Genomic DNA, 26,257 nt, shown 5'->3' with positions numbered 1-26,257 from the left:
ACAGACTTGTACTTGTACTGTTATGAATCACAGTTTATGACCAAACTCAGTAGAAACCGGTCTAAATTGCATTTAATTGATAAATTTAACAACACTTACCGTTATCTTGATGATTTTTTTTTTCGTTAAATAATCAAGAATTTTCTAAATATACTGCCGAAATTTGCCCAAATGATCTTACATTAAATAAATCAAATATAAACGGTTATAACTGTCCTTTCCTAGATTTAGATATATTTCAATTTTACACGGGAAACTCTACACTAAAATTTACGACAAAAGGGACGATTTTTAATTCCCTATTGTTAATTTTCCTTTTTTGGACGGTGATGTTCCTTTGGCACCATCTTTCGGTGTTTATTTATCACAACTCGTTCGCTAGGCTCGTGTCTGTTGTGACGTTTTGGATTTCAATGAACGTAATCTATGTATTACTGGTAAATTATTAAGTCAAGGATTTCGTTACCACAAATTACTTAAAATCTTTACTAAATTCTTCCTTAGATATAAAGATTTGGTTTTGAAGTTTTTTATACCTGTAGAAAACTTATTTCAAACGGGATAGCACATCCTAATTTTTACGGAGATGTTGTTTACCGAGCCCGGAAATTGAGAAACGATTCGGGTACACTTATCGATTCTTTAAATAAACTAATTCTAAAAGGTTACCAAGTCAACACTGTAACTAGATCTTTGAATATTGTTTTTATTGGTATTAATATTGATTTTGTTATCAGTAAATTAAAATCAAACTGAATATTATTTTTATATACATATACACATTCATGGCTCTACAATCTGTCGATACCTATATCTTGGAATTGCACAAGGTCATGTTTTTCTCTGACTGTTAATGACGTCTTTATACTAAATCCATTGATGTTGGATGTGTACTTGTTGATATTTAAGTCTTAGATGCATGATTTTTTTTGATAGTTTTTATTGGCTTTGAACTAGCTGTCAGTAGCTGCGAGTACTCTCAGATCTGTACTTAGTGTCTTTTTGTTGTGGGGACGTATAAGTACCCTGCTACGTCCACTCTGTGTTTTTGTTAGATGTATTTCTATTTGTATCCATCTGATGAGTTAATCCTTTTCAACTGTTTTTATAGCTTGTTCTTATGTTGTACTGTTACACCACTGTCCCAGGTTAGGGTAAGGTTGGCGGCTTCAAACTAGTTTAACCCCGCCACATTTTGTATGTGCCTGTCCCAAGTCAGGAGCCTGTACTTCAGTGGTTGTCGTTTGTTGCTGTGTAACATATTTGTTTTTCGTTCATTATTTTGTACATAAATTATGCCGTTAGTTTTCTCGTTTGATTGTTTTACATTTGTCATTTTGGGGCCTTTTATAGCTGACTATGTGGTATGAGCTTTGTTCATTGTTGAAGGCCATACGTATAGTTGTAAATTTTTTGTCATTTGGTCTTTTGTGGAGAGTTGTATCATTGGCAATCATACCACATCTTCTTATATTTATATGTGTTTGTAAACTTTTACCTCGAAGGGCATCTTTAACCAATTTGAATTTGAATTTGTTTATATCGGAAAACCCATGACGATGATATACTTGGATGTTTTGATAAGACTAAAAGTAATTTATGAAAATATCTCTCGTGTTTAATAAATTCAGAGGAAATTGTCCCTATCTATTTATAACGTTTATATTTAATTTTACAGAGCCTGTTATTGGTGGTTTTGCTGGAGTAGGTGGTTTATTGGTGATTGGATTATTTTCTTTCTTTCTTTGCAAATTAAGGTTAGTTAATGTATTCACATTACATATCATATATTCTGGGTTTTTTTAACTATATCTGTAAGTGAAGGCATCGCTAAATTTCATCCGCAATAATTAATGTACAGTAGCAAACTTTCCATTTTAACACTTAGTACTAAAGAATAATAAAATAACTGTTCCCACTTCTTACTATCGCATCATCAAAAGAGTCTTGTGATACATGTATAATTCAATTAATCTAAATATGCATACATACAAATATTAAATTTTTTCTGTTTCGAAATAGATGAAATTTAGCAAAATAATTAGTAAACTTTTCAAGACAGTATAAATCTAATTTTCAAAGAATATTTAAACAATTCGTAAATTTGGTGAAATAAATTTTGAGGAGGACTAAAAGATACACGAAGCTAAATTTGATCAACATGCAAATCAATAATTGAACCTCATTTCAATCAGTATTCATGCAATCTTTACTTTGAACTTTAATGAAGTAGGACTAAACATGTGTTAAGGATGTACACCTCTGAGGAGCCAAAAATTTCTAGAATTAAATTTTTTTTCTTAACCTGATTTTTGGGTTTATATGACTGTAAAAAAATAATTGGTGAAGAACAAATCATACGGTGGTGCACTTCTTTTTTTTCTACGGCCATTTGAATGAACCCAATTCTGATGATTTTCTCATTTTTCGTCAATTTTTACCCATTTTTGGGCTATAATCATGAAAAAAATCAAAGTTTCACTATTAAACTTTTTTTCATACTTTCAATAAAGATGAAGTGGACCAATCTAAATAAATTTGACTTAAAAAAACTATAGGTAGGTGTTAATATAAGAAAGTTTTATAAAATTTTGTTGCTTTTTCGTGTCAAATTTACCATGCTGTCAATTTTGTCAATTTTGGATTTTTCTCAAAAAAGCATATTATTTAAACTTCTTTGTTATAAATGATTGAAAAAATACATATTTAAGAAATTTGAAGAGAAAAAAATTGATATGGGATGTACATCTTTCTGGTAAAATCATTTCTTGTACCCCATACCCATTTTCTCAACATTTTGGCTAAGGAGACAGACTTGGTTGGTAAATTTTATTACTCAAAAAATACTTATTGTAAATACACAATTTTTTCACAGAGTTAAGTTTGATTATAATATTTTTTTTTAATTCACTTATATTTTCCACTTGTATCACGTGTTTTGAAAATAATTCCAGAACGAGATTTTAACGAGACTGAAACGTCAAAAGAATACATACATCCTAAAGCATGTTATAAGCGTGTTCATTCAATAAAGAGGAAAGAAAGTCAGCATTGAAAAGTGAAACAAGGGAAACAACAGGATTAACCATTTCGTTGACTGATCCGGCCACTTGACAAATCATTGTTATACATATAAAACGATAATTTACATATATCTTCAATCTGTAACATGAAATCAAACAGTACTAGAAAAATCGTCATTATACGATTACACGCGCTTGGCTGTCTATTCATATTCATATTTATGTTTATATCGGGTTAAATGGTCATCGATAGTCTGTGGAGGTCATCTCGATGGATATTTAGATGAAGCCTTGTCTAAAATAAGCAGAAATGTCTTATACATTATAACGAGTCCATTCATGGTTAATTGTTTCTTACAGACGTTTTGTAATTTAGATAACTTTTTAGTTGTGAATAAAACATAAGAAGTTGGTTAAAATCGGGGAACATGAATGATATATGATGATATTATTCTTTAGGAAACACGGAAGATTAGCTACAAACTCTTTTAAAAATGGAGCTTAAAGTTTTATTCATCAAAGTCGAAAGACTCAAATAAAAAAGGAACTTAGGAAATGATCTCACTGAAGAAGTAAATGAACATATAAATATTTAGGCGTATATTTTTCAAGATCCATTAAATCTACATAGCATAAAGAGCAGCACTTGAAAGAAAATTTTCAATTCATATTTTAAGTGAACATAGGGATTTTAATCGTATAAATTTTAGACATTCTCTGTGGTTGTTGGCTATTCAACCATCACTGACGTATGGGTGCTCGGTATGGTTCCCGTCATCCCAGAGATGTATCGAATAACTAGAGAGTTTTCGATATAAAGTGGGAAAAATTATCCTAAATACAAATCGAATATCCCTAAATGTGCGGTACTAGCTGAATATGGCTAAGAATCAATAAATAGAACGAAACGACAAATACAAAACTATCTAATATTTTAGAAAAGTGTTGTTTTAAACTAGTACCAATCATTTGTGGTTGTTCAACGTAAGCATTTGAATTTATCAAACATTGACGACTTTCGTTCGACACGGTTAAATTTTTTGACAAGAACGAATTGTCTACCTTTAAATGCCACGCTCCAACGAATGAATCTTATAACAAAAAAATGAGTGTCAGTTATGCTCCTTAAATGCGACTGAAATTTTGTTCAGCGTTATGTTAGATTGTCTTTCTTGCTAGTCTTTGTCTTTCTTGCTAGTCTATCAGAAAAAGAACAATTACTGACATACAGGCATGTTTCGATAGTCTAAAAATGGATATTTGCCTTTCATAGTTGCCGCCCTTAGCACAAATACAGTTTATGATAGGTGATCTGAGTTACTTGTATTTTCCGGACTAAGGTTATAGTTTAGATAAGATCGGGGAAAAGTTTCTTACAGACGTTATGAATGAACGTTCCTTTTACTTGATAAAATTAAAAAAAAATATAATATCATAATCATAAACTGTGTGCGAACGTTTTTAGTTTCAAGGTTTGAGTTTTTATGGCTTTTTATGGACGACAGATAGATTTCAAATAATATATTTGAGCTTTGTTTCTGGATCCTCCTTTGGGAGTGGCACATCATCACACCCTTCTGTTTCCCGTCACATTGCGTCAGTGTTTAATCCGTTATTAGACTGTTAGTCATGTTAAATGTTTAGGAACATTCCCATTTATCCTGTTGATTAATATTATATGACTTCATCAAAATAATATTTCAATTTCGCGACAATTTAACTTGATCGAGGAAACAGTCAAGATCGAATTTGATTTAATTGAAACTTCAAAATTTATTTTTGTTACTAATAAATTGACTTGGCTGTGATCTGTAGCGTTAGCTATATTTTATTAATTACATTGCTCTATGCTATAAATGAATAAAGTCAAAGGAATTTTATGCTTTAAAAATTCTTAAAGAATTATTGATTTTGTTTGAAAGTGATAGAAAACGTTCACTGGGGAATATTGTTTGCGATTCAATTATAATTACGTTTAAATTCTAAAACCAGCATAAAATGAGTAAACCAGTCATACGTACATGTATATGTTTGACATTAGCATTGCGTGAATGTAGTCATGGATGTATATTGTGACATAAAACATCAATTTAATGCACCACGTGATTGTTGTCTGCAAGTCAAAAGATGGAACCTTATGAGACATTAATTAATGTAAAATAAAATCTAAATGAAAAAGAAAATTTCTAAACAACAATTTCACACTCAACTGAAATATTTAAGGGAAATATAATTCATTGTAACTTTCTATGAATATTCTATGCAAGTCCTCATTATATATTTTACATGTGTCCTCAGTGTATAGTTAACTTGTCTGAAATGAAAATTTTGAAGTAAATTCCCATTACATATATTTAAAAATAATAATGATTATTTCCTTTATTTATAGAGGAAATTAGTTTTTGCTAATCTTACTTTTGAATATCATAAAGTCAGTACAAAATGACATAGTTAAATGTGAAAACTACAAAATGATATCATACATACAAATAAACCATAAAGCAGTGTATTTATATAGGAAAGATCATGCAAAGTATATCTAAGAGGCCTGGTGGAAATATCTGAAACTTTAAGCTTTAAATAAAAGATAGTCATGTATTTATGTTCGTTGTTAAGTTATTCCATAGCATTACTAAACTAAAAAACATAACTTTTAAATAGTGTAGTATTTAACACGTAATAATGATTTGTAGTTTATTTTCTTCATGTATGAAAACATCAAGATTTGACAATTTTTTTTTCTTATTATATTACATAAAAGATATTGTCATTCGGGTCATTTTGGATTAACGATAGTCTTCGGTAGTCTTTATTTAAGTTTTTCAAACACTATAAAACCTTCGAATATAGTCCTATTTTGAGATATTGTACTCACTATTCACAGCCACATACAATTCGAGTGTCCTCAAAAACATCAAAATACTCATACGGGAAATAAACATCGTTTTTTGTCAATTGAAAAGAGTTTTTTTGTTTCGAATTGGGTCGACAAATACTTAAGGAAATTCTCTAAAATTGTATTATTTCTTTCTTTGAGGTATATTCAAAGAAAATGAAACTGAACACTCAATATGATGATGTCTAGAAGGTTACATTTGATTTTTTTATGGTATTCATTATGATTCTAAACGAGATCAGTAATCTATAGACATAAGAAGATGTGGTATGAGTGCCAATGAGACAACTCTCCATCCAAGTCAAAATTTATAGAAGTAAACCATTATAGGTCAAAGTACGGTCTTCAATACGGAGCCTTGGCTCACACCGAGCAGCAAGCTATAAAGGGCCCCAAAAATTACTAGTGTAAAACCATTCAAACGGGAAAACCAACGGTCTAATCTATATAAAAAACGAGAAACGAGAAACACTTATGAACCACATCAACAAACGACAACTACTGAACATCAGATTCCTGACTTAGGACAGGTGCAAACAATTGCAGCGGGTTTAAACGTTTTAATGGTACCAAACCTTTACGCTTACCTGAAACAATAGTGTAACATCACAACATAGAAAGACACACTATAAAATATCAACTAAAATGGCTTAACTCAATCAAAGGACATATTAACACCAGTGAACATACACTGAACAAATAAATTTGATTTATGATACAATGTAAATACAAAATAAATATACTAAGGGAAGAATAATAAAAATAACATGTTATACCGCTGTGAAATGTTAAACAATTTAAGAAAAACAATATGCTCGAACAAGAATATCAGCCATTTGCAATTACTTTAAACACAGGTAAATGAAAATCATTTTGTTGTTAGGTATACGTGTACAGTTCAAATAGAGAAAGGAAATATTTTTACAAAATAAATAATTTTGATGTTCATAGTTCGAAGTGAAAATTTATAGTAATACCAAACATTTAGCTGGTATATAGACCAGATATAACCCTGAATAACATTAAAAAACAAAAAAGCATTACAATTAGTATCAACAGGTCAAATAAACAAGAAAGTACGATTTGATAGTACTCGCAGTTACTGACAGCTAGTTAAAAGCCAAAAACAATTAATAATAAAAAATCATATGTACATTTTCCGTTATAACAGGAAAAACAGATTTCAAAGGAATGACCAAGTATATAAGTCGCGTACAATTCCTTTCGCTAACATGACGAGTCAAGAAACGTCCATTACACTTAACGGCGTGGATCAGATAGCTCGACAAAATGGTTCAACTGATACTGTAAATTCAAGTAATATCTTATCAAACGATGTGTACACTGGTGTGAATACGTTAGGTTACCTCGACAATAAGGCTACAAATGACGACGGAACGGTAACTACTGAATATTCAGATGTGCCAAATTCAACCAGCAAGTCTCAAACGAAAGGATTTATTGTCAAGACCGGAGATAACCAGTTTGATATTTTGCTTGAGACAGGGGATGCAGATAAAATAACATCAACTAATAGCTATGATCATTCGTGTGTGTCCACTTTCAAAAACAGCAAGGAAGATGATTGACTAAATACCTATATGTAATCCTTCTCTATCATCTCCTTCCTTAATTAACAAGTTAACGATGGGGTGAACTCCTCGATGGATTTTTCATTTATTTCATTTTCCGGAAAAAAAATCTGTTAGTTACTGAACTGGATGAATTAACATTAAGTGGTAAATTAAACATTACGTTTACTTGTTTTCTTAACATGAACATATTTAGTGGTAAATTAAACATTACATTTACTTGTTTTCATAACATGAACATATGTAGTGGTAAATTAAACATTACATTTACTTGTTTTCATAACATGAACATATTTAGTGGTAAATTAAACATAACATTTACTTGTTTTCTTAACATGAACATATTTAGTGGTAAATTAAACATTACATTTACTTGTTTTCATAACATGAACATATTTAGTGGTAAATTAAACATTACATTTACTTGTTTTCATAACATGAACATATTTAGTGGCAAATTAAACATTACATTTACTTACTTGTTTTCATAACATGAACATATTTAGTGGTAAATTAAACATTACATTTACTTGTTTTCATAACATGAACATATTTAGTGGTAAATTAAACATTACATTTCATTTCTTATTAATGTTTTGCATGATGCATTATTAATAACTGTTAGCGTACTTCACATTTGAATGAAGTTTGACATTTTCGATCTATTGAAATAAAAATGTGATTATAGGTAGTATTATTTGACTTATTGCTGAACTAACATGAGACACATTGTCATTATTTTTTTTAATATTTTATCTTAATTAAAATACATACTACCAGCATATCTCGTACTTTTACAATATACAGTTGTTATACTGATATAATGTCAAAGGACTATTTTCGTCTCTAACCATATTTGTTTTTATTAAGTTATAATGCTATAACAAATGTACATGTTTGCAACTTGACATCATTAAAACAAACGCTAAGGGGACGAACATCTGATTCCAAGGGGGCCTGGCAGATTTTGAAAATAAATATTTACAATTTACATTATAGCGTCCGATTTATGATGGGCATGAATTTTTTTTAATCTACCCCCATTAACCAAATACTAAGAATAGAGACGAGTAAATTAATTAGTAATAGGTCTGAAAACATAGTTATCGCTAGAGACGAGTGAAATTAATTAGTAATAGGTCTGAAAACATAGTTATCGCTAGAGACGAGTGAAATTAATTAGTAATAGGTCTGAAAACATAGTTATCGCTAGAGACGAGTGAAATTAATTAGTAATAGGTCTGAAAACATAGTTATCGCTAGAGACGAGTGAAATTAATTAGTAATAGGTCTGAAAACATAGTTATCGCTCTTTAATTTTCGTTGTCTACAAATATAGTTTCTTGTGTGAATAGTGTAATTCGCCTATATTTATTCATGGAACTTTCCAACATCTTTCTTTATGGTTTATTAGAAAAGGAGAAAGTACTAGGGTGAAAAACAGGCTGTATAAAATCGAAAATTAGAAGTAAAGGTAACGTAGTAATTTGGTTGTCAAAAATAGGTACGCCTAGATGATGTAAAAATGAATCTGAAGACAAAAACATCAAATATTCTTGCTACATATCTATTAGTTTTCCTTCAATAACAATTAAATTTCAGGCGGAAGATAGGAAAGCTCACGATTTTGTTTAGTTTAAAGTTTTAACTGCCAAATTTTCGTTAAACTTCACGACTTTATTAGGATTTATCCTGACATTGTGAGTGCTTCCTCTATGCTGTCTTAGCGGTCTTCCTCAAAAGTTAAACTGAATGAAATATGTCATATAAGTTCTCAATTCATTTCGAAAGGTGACTGGTCGTTTTCAGGACAGTATCTTCTATGGTGAACTTACCGGTAACTTTGATTCCTACATGAGCAGTGTGTCATTTATTACAAAAAGTTGACATCAAAAAGTCTGCGTCGTCGACAGGATTCGAACCTGTGCGGGGAGACCCCAATAGATTTCTAGTCTATCGCCTTAACCACTCGGCCACGACGACTTGATACATTCGTCCAAAATTAACTCCTTTATACTTAATACCAGGTGCAGCAACAACCTGTCGTAATTGCCACATCGTCATACGGAAGTAATCTTATAAGTTCTTAATTCTTTATTGGCAAGTCTGAATAAGGAAACTAAGCCTCTGTAAGATATTGTAACTAGAGTTAAATGCCGAACAATTTTGGATGGTAGCCGGAGGCGACATTTTTAATATTTAAGTTTTTCTTGTATATTTTGTCTATAAATTAGATTGATTAGTCTTGAATCGTATACTTTTGCTAAAAGCACAGAAAAAACGATTTTAATTTCACAGCCGAAAGGAGGGGTGCAAGTTTAGACAGATCGATAATAACCTGAGCGTTATAGACTGAAAATTCCATCTGGTTGGAAGAAGGACTCCGTGGCGCAACGGTAGCGCGTCTGACTCCAGATCAGAAGGTTGCGTGTTCGAATCACGTCGGGGTCATATGTATTTTTGCTGCAATTTTCTAGAAATATTAAGAAGGTCTCACATTCAACGTTTGTGTCAATTGAAAGAAACTGATTTCAAACTGTGTGGATGCAAGGGAGAAATTCTTGAATCCTGTTTCTCGTTCAAGTTACATGTCAGTGAAACACAAAGATCCCCACATCAAATATTCTTGCTACATATCTATTAGTTTTCCTTCAATAACAATTAAATTTCAGGCGGAAGATAGGAAAGCTCACGATTTTGTTTAGTTTAAAGTTTTAACTGCCAAATTTTCGTTAAACTTCACGACTTTATTAGGATTTATCCTGACATTGTGAGTGCTTCCTCTATGCTGTCTTAGCGGTCTTCCTCAAAAGTTAAACTGAATGAAATATGTCATATAAGTTCTCAATTCATTTCGAAAGGTGACTGGTCGTTTTCAGGACAGTATCTTCTATGGTGAACTTACCGGTAACTTTGATTCCTACATGAGCAGTGTGTCATTTATTACAAAAAGTTGACATCAAAAAGTCTGCGTCGTCGACAGGATTCGAACCTGTGCGGGGAGACCCCAATAGATTTCTAGTCTATCGCCTTAACCACTCGGCCACGACGACTTGATACATTCGTCCAAAATTAACTCCTTTATACTTAATACCAGGTGCAGCAACAACCTGTCGTAATTGCCACATCGTCATACGGAAGTAATCTTATAAGTTCTTAATTCTTTATTGGCAAGTCTGAATAAGGAAACTAAGCCTCTGTAAGATATTGTAACTAGAGTTAAATGCCGAACAATTTTGGATGGTAGCCGGAGGCGACATTTTTAATATTTAAGTTTTTCTTGTATATTTTGTCTATAAATTAGATTGATTAGTCTTGAATCGTATACTTTTGCTAAAAGCACAGAAAAAACGATTTTAATTTCACAGCCGAAAGGAGGGGTGCAAGTTTAGACAGATCGATAATAACCTGAGCGTTATAGACTGAAAATTCCATCTGGTTGGAAGAAGGACTCCGTGGCGCAACGGTAGCGCGTCTGACTCCAGATCAGAAGGTTGCGTGTTCGAATCACGTCGGGGTCATATGTATTTTTGCTGCAATTTTCTAGAAATATTAAGAAGGTCTCACATTCAACGTTTGTGTCAATTGAAAGAAACTGATTTCAAACTGTGTGGATGCAAGGGAGAAATTCTTGAATCCTGTTTCTCGTTCAAGTTACATGTCAGTGAAACACAAAGATCCCCACATCAAATATTCTTGCTACATATCTATTAGTTTTCCTTCAATAACAATTAAATTTCAGGCGGAAGATAGGAAAGCTCACGATTTTGTTTAGTTTAAAGTTTTAACTGCCAAATTTTCGTTAAACTTCACGACTTTATTAGGATTTATCCTGACATTGTGAGTGCTTCCTCTATGCTGTCTTAGCGGTCTTCCTCAAAAGTTAAACTGAATGAAATATGTCATATAAGTTCTCAATTCATTTCGAAAGGTGACTGGTCGTTTTCAGGACAGTATCTTCTATGGTGAACTTACCGGTAACTTTGATTCCTACATGAGCAGTGTGTCATTTATTACAAAAAGTTGACATCAAAAAGTCTGCGTCGTCGACAGGATTCGAACCTGTGCGGGGAGACCCCAATAGATTTCTAGTCTATCGCCTTAACCACTCGGCCACGACGACTTGATACATTCGTCCAAAATTAACTCCTTTATACTTAATACCAGGTGCAGCAACAACCTGTCGTAATTGCCACATCGTCATACGGAAGTAATCTTATAAGTTCTTAATTCTTTATTGGCAAGTCTGAATAAGGAAACTAAGCCTCTGTAAGATATTGTAACTAGAGTTAAATGCCGAACAATTTTGGATGGTAGCCGGAGGCGACATTTTTAATATTTAAGTTTTTCTTGTATATTTTGTCTATAAATTAGATTGATTAGTCTTGAATCGTATACTTTTGCTAAAAGCACAGAAAAAACGATTTTAATTTCACAGCCGAAAGGAGGGGTGCAAGTTTAGACAGATCGATAATAACCTGAGCGTTATAGACTGAAAATTCCATCTGGTTGGAAGAAGGACTCCGTGGCGCAACGGTAGCGCGTCTGACTCCAGATCAGAAGGTTGCGTGTTCGAATCACGTCGGGGTCATATGTATTTTTGCTGCAATTTTCTAGAAATATTAAGAAGGTCTCACATTCAACGTTTGTGTCAATTGAAAGAAACTGATTTCAAACTGTGTGGATGCAAGGGAGAAATTCTTGAATCCTGTTTCTCGTTCAAGTTACATGTCAGTGAAACACAAAGATCCCCACATCAAATATTCTTGCTACATATCTATTAGTTTTCCTTCAATAACAATTAAATTTCAGGCGGAAGATAGGAAAGCTCACGATTTTGTTTAGTTTAAAGTTTTAACTGCCAAATTTTCGTTAAACTTCACGACTTTATTAGGATTTATCCTGACATTGTGAGTGCTTCCTCTATGCTGTCTTAGCGGTCTTCCTCAAAAGTTAAACTGAATGAAATATGTCATATAAGTTCTCAATTCATTTCGAAAGGTGACTGGTCGTTTTCAGGACAGTATCTTCTATGGTGAACTTACCGGTAACTTTGATTCCTACATGAGCAGTGTGTCATTTATTACAAAAAGTTGACATCAAAAAGTCTGCGTCGTCGACAGGATTCGAACCTGTGCGGGGAGACCCCAATAGATTTCTAGTCTATCGCCTTAACCACTCGGCCACGACGACTTGATACATTCGTCCAAAATTAACTCCTTTATACTTAATACCAGGTGCAGCAACAACCTGTCGTAATTGCCACATCGTCATACGGAAGTAATCTTATAAGTTCTTAATTCTTTATTGGCAAGTCTGAATAAGGAAACTAAGCCTCTGTAAGATATTGTAACTAGAGTTAAATGCCGAACAATTTTGGATGGTAGCCGGAGGCGACATTTTTAATATTTAAGTTTTTCTTGTATATTTTGTCTATAAATTAGATTGATTAGTCTTGAATCGTATACTTTTGCTAAAAGCACAGAAAAAACGATTTTAATTTCACAGCCGAAAGGAGGGGTGCAAGTTTAGACAGATCGATAATAACCTGAGCGTTATAGACTGAAAATTCCATCTGGTTGGAAGAAGGACTCCGTGGCGCAACGGTAGCGCGTCTGACTCCAGATCAGAAGGTTGCGTGTTCGAATCACGTCGGGGTCATATGTATTTTTGCTGCAATTTTCTAGAAATATTAAGAAGGTCTCACATTCAACGTTTGTGTCAATTGAAAGAAACTGATTTCAAACTGTGTGGATGCAAGGGAGAAATTCTTGAATCCTGTTTCTCGTTCAAGTTACATGTCAGTGAAACACAAAGATCCCCACATCAAATATTCTTGCTACATATCTATTAGTTTTCCTTCAATAACAATTAAATTTCAGGCGGAAGATAGGAAAGCTCACGATTTTGTTTAGTTTAAAGTTTTAACTGCCAAATTTTCGTTAAACTTCACGACTTTATTAGGATTTATCCTGACATTGTGAGTGCTTCCTCTATGCTGTCTTAGCGGTCTTCCTCAAAAGTTAAACTGAATGAAATATGTCATATAAGTTCTCAATTCATTTCGAAAGGTGACTGGTCGTTTTCAGGACAGTATCTTCTATGGTGAACTTACCGGTAACTTTGATTCCTACATGAGCAGTGTGTCATTTATTACAAAAAGTTGACATCAAAAAGTCTGCGTCGTCGACAGGATTCGAACCTGTGCGGGGAGACCCCAATAGATTTCTAGTCTATCGCCTTAACCACTCGGCCACGACGACTTGATACATTCGTCCAAAATTAACTCCTTTATACTTAATACCAGGTGCAGCAACAACCTGTCGTAATTGCCACATCGTCATACGGAAGTAATCTTATAAGTTCTTAATTCTTTATTGGCAAGTCTGAATAAGGAAACTAAGCCTCTGTAAGATATTGTAACTAGAGTTAAATGCCGAACAATTTTGGATGGTAGCCGGAGGCGACATTTTTAATATTTAAGTTTTTCTTGTATATTTTGTCTATAAATTAGATTGATTAGTCTTGAATCGTATACTTTTGCTAAAAGCACAGAAAAAACGATTTTAATTTCACAGCCGAAAGGAGGGGTGCAAGTTTAGACAGATCGATAATAACCTGAGCGTTATAGACTGAAAATTCCATCTGGTTGGAAGAAGGACTCCGTGGCGCAACGGTAGCGCGTCTGACTCCAGATCAGAAGGTTGCGTGTTCGAATCACGTCGGGGTCATATGTATTTTTGCTGCAATTTTCTAGAAATATTAAGAAGGTCTCACATTCAACGTTTGTGTCAATTGAAAGAAACTGATTTCAAACTGTGTGGATGCAAGGGAGAAATTCTTGAATCCTGTTTCTCGTTCAAGTTACATGTCAGTGAAACACAAAGATCCCCACATCAAATATTCTTGCTACATATCTATTAGTTTTCCTTCAATAACAATTAAATTTCAGGCGGAAGATAGGAAAGCTCACGATTTTGTTTAGTTTAAAGTTTTAACTGCCAAATTTTCGTTAAACTTCACGACTTTATTAGGATTTATCCTGACATTGTGAGTGCTTCCTCTATGCTGTCTTAGCGGTCTTCCTCAAAAGTTAAACTGAATGAAATATGTCATATAAGTTCTCAATTCATTTCGAAAGGTGACTGGTCGTTTTCAGGACAGTATCTTCTATGGTGAACTTACCGGTAACTTTGATTCCTACATGAGCAGTGTGTCATTTATTACAAAAAGTTGACATCAAAAAGTCTGCGTCGTCGACAGGATTCGAACCTGTGCGGGGAGACCCCAATAGATTTCTAGTCTATCGCCTTAACCACTCGGCCACGACGACTTGATACATTCGTCCAAAATTAACTCCTTTATACTTAATACCAGGTGCAGCAACAACCTGTCGTAATTGCCACATCGTCATACGGAAGTAATCTTATAAGTTCTTAATTCTTTATTGGCAAGTCTGAATAAGGAAACTAAGCCTCTGTAAGATATTGTAACTAGAGTTAAATGCCGAACAATTTTGGATGGTAGCCGGAGGCGACATTTTTAATATTTAAGTTTTTCTTGTATATTTTGTCTATAAATTAGATTGATTAGTCTTGAATCGTATACTTTTGCTAAAAGCACAGAAAAAACGATTTTAATTTCACAGCCGAAAGGAGGGGTGCAAGTTTAGACAGATCGATAATAACCTGAGCGTTATAGACTGAAAATTCCATCTGGTTGGAAGAAGGACTCCGTGGCGCAACGGTAGCGCGTCTGACTCCAGATCAGAAGGTTGCGTGTTCGAATCACGTCGGGGTCATATGTATTTTTGCTGCAATTTTCTAGAAATATTAAGAAGGTCTCACATTCAACGTTTGTGTCAATTGAAAGAAACTGATTTCAAACTGTGTGGATGCAAGGGAGAAATTCTTGAATCCTGTTTCTCGTTCAAGTTACATGTCAGTGAAACACAAAGATCCCCACATCAAATATTCTTGCTACATATCTATTAGTTTTCCTTCAATAACAATTAAATTTCAGGCGGAAGATAGGAAAGCTCACGATTTTGTTTAGTTTAAAGTTTTAACTGCCAAATTTTCGTTAAACTTCACGACTTTATTAGGATTTATCCTGACATTGTGAGTGCTTCCTCTATGCTGTCTTAGCGGTCTTCCTCAAAAGTTAAACTGAATGAAATATGTCATATAAGTTCTCAATTCATTTCGAAAGGTGACTGGTCGTTTTCAGGACAGTATCTTCTATGGTGAACTTACCGGTAACTTTGATTCCTACATGAGCAGTGTGTCATTTATTACAAAAAGTTGACATCAAAAAGTCTGCGTCGTCGACAGGATTCGAACCTGTGCGGGGAGACCCCAATAGATTTCTAGTCTATCGCCTTAACCACTCGGCCACGACGACTTGATACATTCGTCCAAAATTAACTCCTTTATACTTAATACCAGGTGCAGCAACAACCTGTCGTAATTGCCACATCGTCATACGGAAGTAATCTTATAAGTTCTTAATTCTTTATTGGCAAGTCTGAATAAGGAAACTAAGCCTCTGTAAGATATTGTAACTAGAGTTAAATGCCGAACAATTTTGGATGGTAGCCGGAGGCGACATTTTTAATATTTAAGTTTTTCTTGTATATTTTGTCTATAAATTAGATTGATTAGTCTTGAATCGTATACTTTTGCTAAAAGCACAGAAAAAACGATTTTAATTTCACAGCCGAAAGGAGGGGTGCAAGTTTAGACAGATCGATAATAACCTGAGCGTTATAGACTGAAAATTCCATCTGGTTGGAAGAAGGACTCCGTGGCGCAACGGTAGCGCGTCTGACTCCAGATCAGAAGGTTGCGTGTTCGAATCACGTCGGGGTCATATGTATTTTTGCTGCAATTTTCTAGAAATATTAAGAAGGTCTCACATTCAACGTTTGTGTCAATTGAAAGAAACTGATTTCAAACTGTGTGGATGCAAGGGAGAAATTCTTGAATCCTGTTTCTCGTTCAAGTTACATGTCAGTGAAACACAAAGATCCCCACATCAAATATTCTTGCTACATATCTATTAGTTTTCCTTCAATAACAATTAAATTTCAGGCGGAAGATAGGAAAGCTCACGATTTTGTTTAGTTTAAAGTTTTAACTGCCAAATTTTCGTTAAACTTCACGACTTTATTAGGATTTATCCTGACATTGTGAGTGCTTCCTCTATGCTGTCTTAGCGGTCTTCCTCAAAAGTTAAACTGAATGAAATATGTCATATAAGTTCTCAATTCATTTCGAAAGGTGACTGGTCGTTTTCAGGACAGTATCTTCTATGGTGAACTTACCGGTAACTTTGATTCCTACATGAGCAGTGTGTCATTTATTACAAAAAGTTGACATCAAAAAGTCTGCGTCGTCGACAGGATTCGAACCTGTGCGGGGAGACCCCAATAGATTTCTAGTCTATCGCCTTAACCACTCGGCCACGACGACTTGATACATTCGTCCAAAATTAACTCCTTTATACTTAATACCAGGTGCAGCAACAACCTGTCGTAATTGCCACATCGTCATACGGAAGTAATCTTATAAGTTCTTAATTCTTTATTGGCAAGTCTGAATAAGGAAACTAAGCCTCTGTAAGATATTGTAACTAGAGTTAAATGCCGAACAATTTTGGATGGTAGCCGGAGGCGACATTTTTAATATTTAAGTTTTTCTTGTATATTTTGTCTATAAATTAGATTGATTAGTCTTGAATCGTATACTTTTGCTAAAAGCACAGAAAAAACGATTTTAATTTCACAGCCGAAAGGAGGGGTGCAAGTTTAGACAGATCGATAATAACCTGAGCGTTATAGACTGAAAATTCCATCTGGTTGGAAGAAGGACTCCGTGGCGCAACGGTAGCGCGTCTGACTCCAGATCAGAAGGTTGCGTGTTCGAATCACGTCGGGGTCATATGTATTTTTGCTGCAATTTTCTAGAAATATTAAGAAGGTCTCACATTCAACGTTTGTGTCAATTGAAAGAAACTGATTTCAAACTGTGTGGATGCAAGGGAGAAATTCTTGAATCCTGTTTCTCGTTCAAGTTACATGTCAGTGAAACACAAAGATCCCCACATCAAATATTCTTGCTACATATCTATTAGTTTTCCTTCAATAACAATTAAATTTCAGGCGGAAGATAGGAAAGCTCACGATTTTGTTTAGTTTAAAGTTTTAACTGCCAAATTTTCGTTAAACTTCACGACTTTATTAGGATTTATCCTGACATTGTGAGTGCTTCCTCTATGCTGTCTTAGCGGTCTTCCTCAAAAGTTAAACTGAATGAAATATGTCATATAAGTTCTCAATTCATTTCGAAAGGTGACTGGTCGTTTTCAGGACAGTATCTTCTATGGTGAACTTACCGGTAACTTTGATTCCTACATGAGCAGTGTGTCATTTATTACAAAAAGTTGACATCAAAAAGTCTGCGTCGTCGACAGGATTCGAACCTGTGCGGGGAGACCCCAATAGATTTCTAGTCTATCGCCTTAACCACTCGGCCACGACGACTTGATACATTCGTCCAAAATTAACTCCTTTATACTTAATACCAGGTGCAGCAACAACCTGTCGTAATTGCCACATCGTCATACGGAAGTAATCTTATAAGTTCTTAATTCTTTATTGGCAAGTCTGAATAAGGAAACTAAGCCTCTGTAAGATATTGTAACTAGAGTTAAATGCCGAACAATTTTGGATGGTAGCCGGAGGCGACATTTTTAATATTTAAGTTTTTCTTGTATATTTTGTCTATAAATTAGATTGATTAGTCTTGAATCGTATACTTTTGCTAAAAGCACAGAAAAAACGATTTTAATTTCACAGCCGAAAGGAGGGGTGCAAGTTTAGACAGATCGATAATAACCTGAGCGTTATAGACTGAAAATTCCATCTGGTTGGAAGAAGGACTCCGTGGCGCAACGGTAGCGCGTCTGACTCCAGATCAGAAGGTTGCGTGTTCGAATCACGTCGGGGTCATATGTATTTTTGCTGCAATTTTCTAGAAATATTAAGAAGGTCTCACATTCAACGTTTGTGTCAATTGAAAGAAACTGATTTCAAACTGTGTGGATGCAAGGGAGAAATTCTTGAATCCTGTTTCTCGTTCAAGTTACATGTCAGTGAAACACAAAGATCCCCACATCAAATATTCTTGCTACATATCTATTAGTTTTCCTTCAATAACAATTAAATTTCAGGCGGAAGATAGGAAAGCTCACGATTTTGTTTAGTTTAAAGTTTTAACTGCCAAATTTTCGTTAAACTTCACGACTTTATTAGGATTTATCCTGACATTGTGAGTGCTTCCTCTATGCTGTCTTAGCGGTCTTCCTCAAAAGTTAAACTGAATGAAATATGTCATATAAGTTCTCAATTCATTTCGAAAGGTGACTGGTCGTTTTCAGGACAGTATCTTCTATGGTGAACTTACCGGTAACTTTGATTCCTACATGAGCAGTGTGTCATTTATTACAAAAAGTTGACATCAAAAAGTCTGCGTCGTCGACAGGATTCGAACCTGTGCGGGGAGACCCCAATAGATTTCTAGTCTATCGCCTTAACCACTCGGCCACGACGACTTGATACATTCGTCCAAAATTAACTCCTTTATACTTAATACCAGGTGCAGCAACAACCTGTCGTAATTGCCACATCGTCATACGGAAGTAATCTTATAAGTTCTTAATTCTTTATTGGCAAGTCTGAATAAGGAAACTAAGCCTCTGTAAGATATTGTAACTAGAGTTAAATGCCGAACAATTTTGGATGGTAGCCGGAGGCGACATTTTTAATATTTAAGTTTTTCTTGTATATTTTGTCTATAAATTAGATTGATTAGTCTTGAATCGTATACTTTTGCTAAAAGCACAGAAAAAACGATTTTAATTTCACAGCCGAAAGGAGGGGTGCAAGTTTAGACAGATCGATAATAACCTGAGCGTTATAGACTGAAAATTCCATCTGGTTGGAAGAAGGACTCCGTGGCGCAACGGTAGCGCGTCTGACTCCAGATCAGAAGGTTGCGTGTTCGAATCACGTCGGGGTCATATGTATTTTTGCTGCAATTTTCTAGAAATATTAAGAAGGTCTCACATTCAACGTTTGTGTCAATTGAAAGAAACTGATTTCAAACTGTGTGGATGCAAGGGAGAAATTCTTGAATCCTGTTTCTCGTTCAAGTTACATGTCAGTGAAACACAAAGATCCCCACATCAAATATTCTTGCTACATATCTATTAGTTTTCCTTCAATAACAATTAAATTTCAGGCGGAAGATAGGAAAGCTCACGATTTTGTTTAGTTTAAAGTTTTAACTGCCAAATTTTCGTTAAACTTCACGACTTTATTAGGATTTATCCTGACATTGAGAGTGCTTCCTCTATGCTGTCTTAGCGGTCTTCCTCAAAAGTTAAACTGAATGAAATATGTCATATAAGTTCTCAATTCATTTCGAAAGGTGACTGGTCGTTTTCAGGACAGTATCTTCTATGGTGAACTTACCGGTAACTTTGATTCCTACATGAGCAGTGTGTCATTTATTACAAAAAGTTGACATCAAAAAGTCTGCGTCGTCGACAGGATTCGAACCTGTGCGGGGAGACCCCAATAGATTTCTAGTCTATCGCCTTAACCACTCGGCCACGACGACTTGATACATTCGTCCAAAATTAACTCCTTTATACTTAATACCAGGTGCAGCAACAACCTGTCGTAATTGCCACATCGTCATACGGAAGTAATCTTATAAGTTCTTAATTCTTTATTGGCAAGTCTGAATAAGGAAACTAAGCCTCTGTAAGATATTGTAACTAGAGTTAAATGCCGAACAATTTTGGATGGTAGCCGGAGGCGACATTTTTAATATTTAAGTTTTTCTTGTATATTTTGTCTATAAATTAGATTCATTAGTCTTGAATCGTATACTTTTGCTAAAAGCACAGAAAACACGATTTTAATTTCACAGCCGAAAGGAGGGGTGCAAGTTTAGACAGATCGATAATAACCTGAGCGTTATAGACTGAAAATTCCATCTGGTTGGAAGAAGGACTCCGTGGCGCAACGGTAGCGCGTCTGACTCCAGATCAGAAGGTTGCGTGTTCGAATCACGTCGGGGTCATATGTATTTTTGCTGCAATTTTCTAGAAATATTAAGAAGGTCTCACATTCAACGTTTGTGTCAATTGAAAGAAACTGATTTCAAACTGTGTGGATGCAAGGGAGAAATTCTTGAATCCTGTTTCTCGTTCAAGTTACATGTCAGTGAAACACAAAGATCCCCACATCAAATAGTCTTGCTACATATCTATTAGTTTTCCTTCAATAACAATTAAATTTCAGGCGGAAGATAGGAAAGCTCACGATTTTGTTTAGTTTAAAGTTTTAACTGCCAAATTTTCGTTCAACTTCACGACTTTATTAGGATTTATCCTGACATTGTGAGTGCTTCCTCTATGCTGTCTTAGCGGTCTTCCTCAAAAGTTAAACTGAATGAAATATGTCATATAAGTTCTCAATTCATTTCGAAAGGTGACTGGTCGTTTTCAGGACAGTATCTTCTATGGTGAACTTACCGGTAACTTTGATTCCTACATGAGCAGTGTGTCATTTATTACAAAAAGTTGACATCAAAAGTCTGCGTCGTCGACAGGATTCGAACCTGTGCGGGGAGACCCCAATAGATTTCTAGTCTATCGCCTTTTTTTTTTCATTAATAAAATTTTTATTACATATTTACATACTGTTACCATGAGACATTCCTCATTGGTGAGAAGTTTTCTATATACAGAGTTGTTAGTAGTTATCCTCCTACATTAGTAAAAAATAAAATACATCTAGATGAGACACGTTAAAAACTTTAAAAATGGTATAGCATATTAGTCCCAATTTATTTTATAGTGATTCATTCATCAAAAGGGTATATGAATTGAACAGGACAGATTCAATATAAGTTATATATTGAAAGCGAGACAACTCTAAAATATTTTCAAAAGTCGAACACACCTAAATGCGATCGATAATTTTACATTGGAATGTGATAGGTCTATCGCCTTAACCACTCGGCCACGACGACTTGATACATTCGTCCAAAATTAACTCCTTTATACTTAATACCAGGTGCAGCAACAACCTGTCGTAATTGCCACATCGTCATACGGAAGTAATCTTATAAGTTCTTAATTCTTTATTGGCAAGTCTGAATAAGGAAACTAAGCCTCTGTAAGATATTGTAACTAGAGTTAAATGCCGAACAATTTTGGATGGTAGCCGGAGGCGACATTTTTAATGTTTAAGTTTTTCTTGTATATTTTGTCTATAAATTAGATTGATTACCCAGCAAACACAAAAACATCTTTAAAATGTTTTTAAAATGTTGTGTCTAATGTCATGAAAATATCACAGAAAAACGTGAGAAAAACATTAAATGTATGGTAGAATATATATCGCTAAAACGTTTTCTAATATATTTTCTAAAATATTTGCATAATATAATTAAAATGTTGTAAAGAAATATCATGATAATGTGAAAAACAATGGCGTATAAAACATTTTGATAATCTTTTAAAAAATATTTTCTAGAAATATTTTCTGAACGTTTGAAAAATATCATGAACATCAAATAATGTTATAAAAATGTTTTTTGGATGTTTTCTTGCAAGTGAGACTGTGCCTAAAAAATGTTTTCAAAATGTTTTAATAAGGTGTTTTTGGTTGATATCTAGATCATATCAATAAAAAAATGTCTGTACTTTTGATTGAGTTTCCTACTTTTTTAAATTACAAATCATTAGTTAAATTAATTTATACACAGTGATTAATTCTATATACAAACAAGAATAAATCAGTTGTTTTGCTAAGCATATGAAATTCACAATTCAAAGTCTCTAAAAACAAGAAGTATCTACAAATTTTGACACATCCAAAATGGCAGACACAACTCATCAAGATCAAGCCACTTACCAAATATGAAGTCATTCTGTTCATCAGCATTACTAATTAAAGTAATGAAAAATTTGAGAACATTCAACATTTTGAAATACAAAGTATAAGCAAACAGGAAACAGGTGCCAGATACAAAAATGTTCACACATCACAGTTCATCACTATCAAGCAGCTCATTAGATATGAATTCATCTTTATCAGCAGTTTTGGGAAAAACAGAACTTGATGAAAATATTTGTTGGACAAAATCCAGCAAATATAGGTGGACAGACGACCGACAGTGCAAGAAAGCCCACATTCCAACCACAATGGTATAATGTTTAATTTTTCACTCTTAACTTGTACAATGTATTACCTATCTTATACACATCATGCATATGTCAACCTGAACATGCATGACATATATGCCATTGGACATTATGCAAACGTTATACACATTTTTAAGTTCAAGTTACATTGACTAAAACTTGTGTCCCAAATTCAGATTTTTCAATACAACTTCTCTTTCTAAACTAAAACGCTACACTTCTAATAGGGTTACATCTTAAGTCAATAATCATTGATAATTGGCTGAACAGATGAGAACAAAACACCATTTTACATCAACTATTTGATTTATTTAAGAATACATTGAAAAAGTCAATCAATTGTCTTATTCAAAATCACTTGGAATGTCTTGTAGTGTCTTATATCTTTTTCTTGCTGTGCCATGCTTCTGAAAAAAAAATTAATCTTACATTCATATATGAACTTCTTGCACATTCCTTTATTATAGAACGATTCACATTGCCTGAAGGATATACATCCCCTCCCCTTTAAAGTTTTGAAACAAATAACGATGATAGTCTGTCGGAAGGGGACGATAAATGGCTGACCGTGTTAAGAGAGAGCAATATGCCACGCTGAACTTCATTTAGTTATTAAAAAAAAACCACATAAAAAACTTTAGACTAGATATGTGTCCAGTCCAGAGTCTTATTTCATTATACTCGTTGATTGTTGTCTATCATATTTTTTTTCTTTTATTGTTTTGTATAAATCAGGCTGTTGTTTTTCTTGGTTTTTTTTAGTTTTCATTAAACATGTTAAATGCATTGTATCAAGTAAGGGCCTTTAAAATCCCTGCTACATAATGTCACTAAACATCTTATTGTCCTTTTTAAGTGTTAAACTCTGTAGAGTGACATAGTTTATAACTTGTCATTTGTATCTAAGGGCATATGATACAGTCCTAGAAGTATACTATAGGCACATAATAACTTATCGAAGTGTTACGCATTGTTTTCGCAATGATGAAAATAATATAACTTAACTTCTGAGAAACACACAGATGTCATTAAATGAGTTGTTTATATGTATTTGAAAAACTTCAAAGGAAAGCAAATATGTTTATGAAAGCACACTGTTGGACTAAAAGATTGATTTAAATAAACAACTTGTTTCTATTTTGTCACAAAAAAAATAATTTATTCAAATATCCAGATATCTTTTCTGTATTGTATGCCCTGAATCTTGAATGTAATGCATTGTTTATGCTAAATATTTGAATTAAATATGGAATAACAGTAATTCTGTATGAAAATCTTACTTCAAAAAAAAATTCTCCTGAAAGGTTGTAGACATTTCAAAGAACCTGCGACACTTCCAAATTGTAAACCTGCATATTGAACTTGTCCTTTGTGGCTTTTCTTTTAGCTCCTGTTAAAAAATAAAAGATACATTGTATGTACATTGTGTGTATGAAGCAATAAATATAATTTTAAGCAACAGTTTATATTATCTTGCTTGTGCTGAAGTCTTACATAGTCTTTGTAATGTTCATTAAGCTGTTGAGGGAAATTTAATTTACTGTTTTGCAAATACATACATACACTGATTTTACTAGAAAAAAAAATCTCCATATTCAAATGGTGCTTATATTAGTGTTATTGTAACTTGTTTGTGTGCCTCGGAAACAAGGTATTGAGTCATGCTTATTGCAAAAGTTGTTGTTGGTTTAAGTCTGTCAAATTTCTTTTTCATAATACATGTATGTATTTAATGTAGGCAGTTAGTTGTTTTGTTTCAATTGTGTTGAGAGAAATTTAACATTTGTTCGTCAAGGCTTCAAAGTGGACTATATGGCATTGGTTTTCTCAGTTTTGAAAGCCGTACAGTGACCTATAATTTGTTTTATCCAAGTCATTTAAATTCTGGTGGATAGCTGTCTCATACACCTTATCGCTATTTCAGTATTTGAAAATCTGTCCCGCTTGAACTTTTCACGTCAGCATACGTCATACAATAATACACCTTATCGCTATTCCCGCGTGACCCGAGAATCTTTCCTGCTTGAACTTTTGACGTCAAACAACAATCACTTTTCCATTGTGGCATCAGATATTTTTTATGATGATGTCAAAATTTTAAGGGAACTTGTGACAGTTGTGTGATGTCCTGTAATGGCGGACAAATAGCGATAAGGTGTATTACTTTCAATTGTGGTGTCAAATATTTTCTAATATGACGTCAACATTTTACGGGAACTTTTGTGATGTCCATGGCCAGTAATGGCGGACAAATAGCGATAAGGTGTATTGGCAATCAAACACACAAGCCACATATCCTTATAATTTTTTTATATCAATTAACAAATTCATATTTGGTGCACGTAGATGCTTGAACAGTGGCGGATTTAGGGGCCCCGACCCCCTTATGGAGCTACTTATAAGATAAATGTTAAGACTATTTACAAGTATCACTCCAAACGTTTGCTTGCCTTGGGCAGGGGCCCCCTTTTTTTCAAAACCTTGATCCGCACCTCCAGAAACAGATGTAATTTGGTTCCGATTATGATTGAACACACACAATGAATGCACAAGTTTCATCTTAACAGATTAATCATTCTTACCAAGTGAGTATATATCGCGTAACAAACAATTTTCTTGGCTCTCTTTGTTGATATCCTGCCTTCGTTTTGAAATTCAAATTTCAAAATCATTTCCGGTGATAAAACAAAAGTCGATTCCGGAAAAGGTCGGTTTTCCGTAAGGCATATAAACGATACGAAAATTGAACTTAGTACAGTTACAGTTTTCATTTCTTAATTTCTAAAATATACACGAACGAAATGAATAAACATTAAAGAACGGTGATTGTTTATTAATACATTATTGCTTAATTTAATGTTGACTCTTTTGAATATTAATATAAGAAGGAATAAAATCTGACTTCAAGGATCTTCAAGATATCAATTAAGGCTTTCAACCATAATATCTTGCTTGTCATGATATTGATGAAATGTAGTACTATATCTTATCCTGGAAAAAACGAGCTTATTCCACAAAACGTTGTTTGTGGGGTTTTGAATAAAGTTTAAATAAAATGTTATCTTTATATCCGTAAAATGTTGAATAAAATATCAGTAAGACTATTAAGTAATGTGTATGTCAGAATATTTTATAGAAAACATTTAGCTGATATTTTTCTGATGTTTTATGTAAACATTTTAATTTTACGTTATAAAACATTTTATGCAAATAGCAAAACTATATTTTCTGTAAAACATTTTTTTGCAGAATGTTTTTTGGATATTTGGAAAATATTTACTCTAAATGTTGTTAAAATATAAAATACCAATTGCAGAAAATATTATTTTTTTATATTATAAAATATCTACGGGATATTTTAGAGCAATGTTTGAGAACATGAATAAAAGATATTAGCAAATAATATTTTGTTAATGTTGTAAAAACATTTTACTTAAATGTTAGAAATAAAACATTTCAAAAAC

General features: G+C 33.6%; 1 long non-coding RNA gene and 22 other non-coding genes across 23 annotated transcripts; 11 read left to right on the top strand and 12 right to left on the bottom strand.

Moving 5' to 3' along the window:
• Positions 1–9,412: 9,412 nt before the first annotated feature.
• On the bottom strand, positions 9,413–9,494 carry Trnas-aga (transfer RNA serine (anticodon AGA)). The gene has a single exon. It is a non-coding gene; the product is annotated as a tRNA-Ser (tRNA).
• Positions 9,495–9,890: 396 nt separating this feature from the next.
• Positions 9,891–9,962, top strand: Trnaw-cca (transfer RNA tryptophan (anticodon CCA)). The gene has a single exon. It is a non-coding gene; the product is annotated as a tRNA-Trp (tRNA).
• Positions 9,963–10,482: 520 nt separating this feature from the next.
• On the bottom strand, positions 10,483–10,564 carry Trnas-aga (transfer RNA serine (anticodon AGA)). The gene has a single exon. It is a non-coding gene; the product is annotated as a tRNA-Ser (tRNA).
• Positions 10,565–10,960: 396 nt separating this feature from the next.
• On the top strand, positions 10,961–11,032 carry Trnaw-cca (transfer RNA tryptophan (anticodon CCA)). Its single transcript has one exon. It is a non-coding gene; the product is annotated as a tRNA-Trp (tRNA).
• Positions 11,033–11,552: 520 nt separating this feature from the next.
• On the bottom strand, positions 11,553–11,634 carry Trnas-aga (transfer RNA serine (anticodon AGA)). Its single transcript has one exon. It is a non-coding gene; the product is annotated as a tRNA-Ser (tRNA).
• Positions 11,635–12,030: 396 nt separating this feature from the next.
• On the top strand, positions 12,031–12,102 carry Trnaw-cca (transfer RNA tryptophan (anticodon CCA)). The gene has a single exon. It is a non-coding gene; the product is annotated as a tRNA-Trp (tRNA).
• A 520-nt stretch (positions 12,103–12,622) lies between these two features.
• On the bottom strand, positions 12,623–12,704 carry Trnas-aga (transfer RNA serine (anticodon AGA)). Its single transcript has one exon. It is a non-coding gene; the product is annotated as a tRNA-Ser (tRNA).
• A 396-nt stretch (positions 12,705–13,100) lies between these two features.
• Trnaw-cca (transfer RNA tryptophan (anticodon CCA)) lies at positions 13,101–13,172 on the top strand. Its single transcript has one exon. It is a non-coding gene; the product is annotated as a tRNA-Trp (tRNA).
• Positions 13,173–13,692: 520 nt separating this feature from the next.
• On the bottom strand, positions 13,693–13,774 carry Trnas-aga (transfer RNA serine (anticodon AGA)). The gene has a single exon. It is a non-coding gene; the product is annotated as a tRNA-Ser (tRNA).
• A 396-nt stretch (positions 13,775–14,170) lies between these two features.
• On the top strand, positions 14,171–14,242 carry Trnaw-cca (transfer RNA tryptophan (anticodon CCA)). The gene has a single exon. It is a non-coding gene; the product is annotated as a tRNA-Trp (tRNA).
• Positions 14,243–14,762: 520 nt separating this feature from the next.
• On the bottom strand, positions 14,763–14,844 carry Trnas-aga (transfer RNA serine (anticodon AGA)). The gene has a single exon. It is a non-coding gene; the product is annotated as a tRNA-Ser (tRNA).
• A 396-nt stretch (positions 14,845–15,240) lies between these two features.
• On the top strand, positions 15,241–15,312 carry Trnaw-cca (transfer RNA tryptophan (anticodon CCA)). The gene has a single exon. It is a non-coding gene; the product is annotated as a tRNA-Trp (tRNA).
• Positions 15,313–15,832: 520 nt separating this feature from the next.
• On the bottom strand, positions 15,833–15,914 carry Trnas-aga (transfer RNA serine (anticodon AGA)). Its single transcript has one exon. It is a non-coding gene; the product is annotated as a tRNA-Ser (tRNA).
• Positions 15,915–16,310: 396 nt separating this feature from the next.
• On the top strand, positions 16,311–16,382 carry Trnaw-cca (transfer RNA tryptophan (anticodon CCA)). Its single transcript has one exon. It is a non-coding gene; the product is annotated as a tRNA-Trp (tRNA).
• A 520-nt stretch (positions 16,383–16,902) lies between these two features.
• On the bottom strand, positions 16,903–16,984 carry Trnas-aga (transfer RNA serine (anticodon AGA)). The gene has a single exon. It is a non-coding gene; the product is annotated as a tRNA-Ser (tRNA).
• A 396-nt stretch (positions 16,985–17,380) lies between these two features.
• On the top strand, positions 17,381–17,452 carry Trnaw-cca (transfer RNA tryptophan (anticodon CCA)). The gene has a single exon. It is a non-coding gene; the product is annotated as a tRNA-Trp (tRNA).
• Positions 17,453–17,972: 520 nt separating this feature from the next.
• Positions 17,973–18,054, bottom strand: Trnas-aga (transfer RNA serine (anticodon AGA)). The gene has a single exon. It is a non-coding gene; the product is annotated as a tRNA-Ser (tRNA).
• A 396-nt stretch (positions 18,055–18,450) lies between these two features.
• Positions 18,451–18,522, top strand: Trnaw-cca (transfer RNA tryptophan (anticodon CCA)). The gene has a single exon. It is a non-coding gene; the product is annotated as a tRNA-Trp (tRNA).
• Positions 18,523–19,042: 520 nt separating this feature from the next.
• On the bottom strand, positions 19,043–19,124 carry Trnas-aga (transfer RNA serine (anticodon AGA)). Its single transcript has one exon. It is a non-coding gene; the product is annotated as a tRNA-Ser (tRNA).
• A 396-nt stretch (positions 19,125–19,520) lies between these two features.
• On the top strand, positions 19,521–19,592 carry Trnaw-cca (transfer RNA tryptophan (anticodon CCA)). Its single transcript has one exon. It is a non-coding gene; the product is annotated as a tRNA-Trp (tRNA).
• A 520-nt stretch (positions 19,593–20,112) lies between these two features.
• Positions 20,113–20,194, bottom strand: Trnas-aga (transfer RNA serine (anticodon AGA)). Its single transcript has one exon. It is a non-coding gene; the product is annotated as a tRNA-Ser (tRNA).
• Positions 20,195–20,590: 396 nt separating this feature from the next.
• Positions 20,591–20,662, top strand: Trnaw-cca (transfer RNA tryptophan (anticodon CCA)). Its single transcript has one exon. It is a non-coding gene; the product is annotated as a tRNA-Trp (tRNA).
• Positions 20,663–23,080: 2,418 nt separating this feature from the next.
• Positions 23,081–25,740, bottom strand: LOC127726081 (uncharacterized). The gene is made up of 3 exons (XR_007993318.1): positions 25,376–25,740; positions 24,074–24,183; positions 23,081–23,200 (listed from the first exon to the last, which is right to left on the bottom strand). It is a non-coding gene; the product is annotated as an uncharacterized LOC127726081 (long non-coding RNA).
• Between the last annotated feature and the right edge of the window lie 517 nt (positions 25,741–26,257).

The sequence above is a fragment of the Mytilus californianus genome, unplaced genomic scaffold (genome assembly GCF_021869535.1).
Source record: "Mytilus californianus isolate M0D057914Y unplaced genomic scaffold, xbMytCali1.0.p SCAF_16, whole genome shotgun sequence".
NCBI classification, from domain to species: domain Eukaryota; kingdom Metazoa; phylum Mollusca; class Bivalvia; order Mytilida; family Mytilidae; genus Mytilus; species Mytilus californianus.
This window is presented reverse-complemented; position numbering and strand designations above follow the sequence as displayed.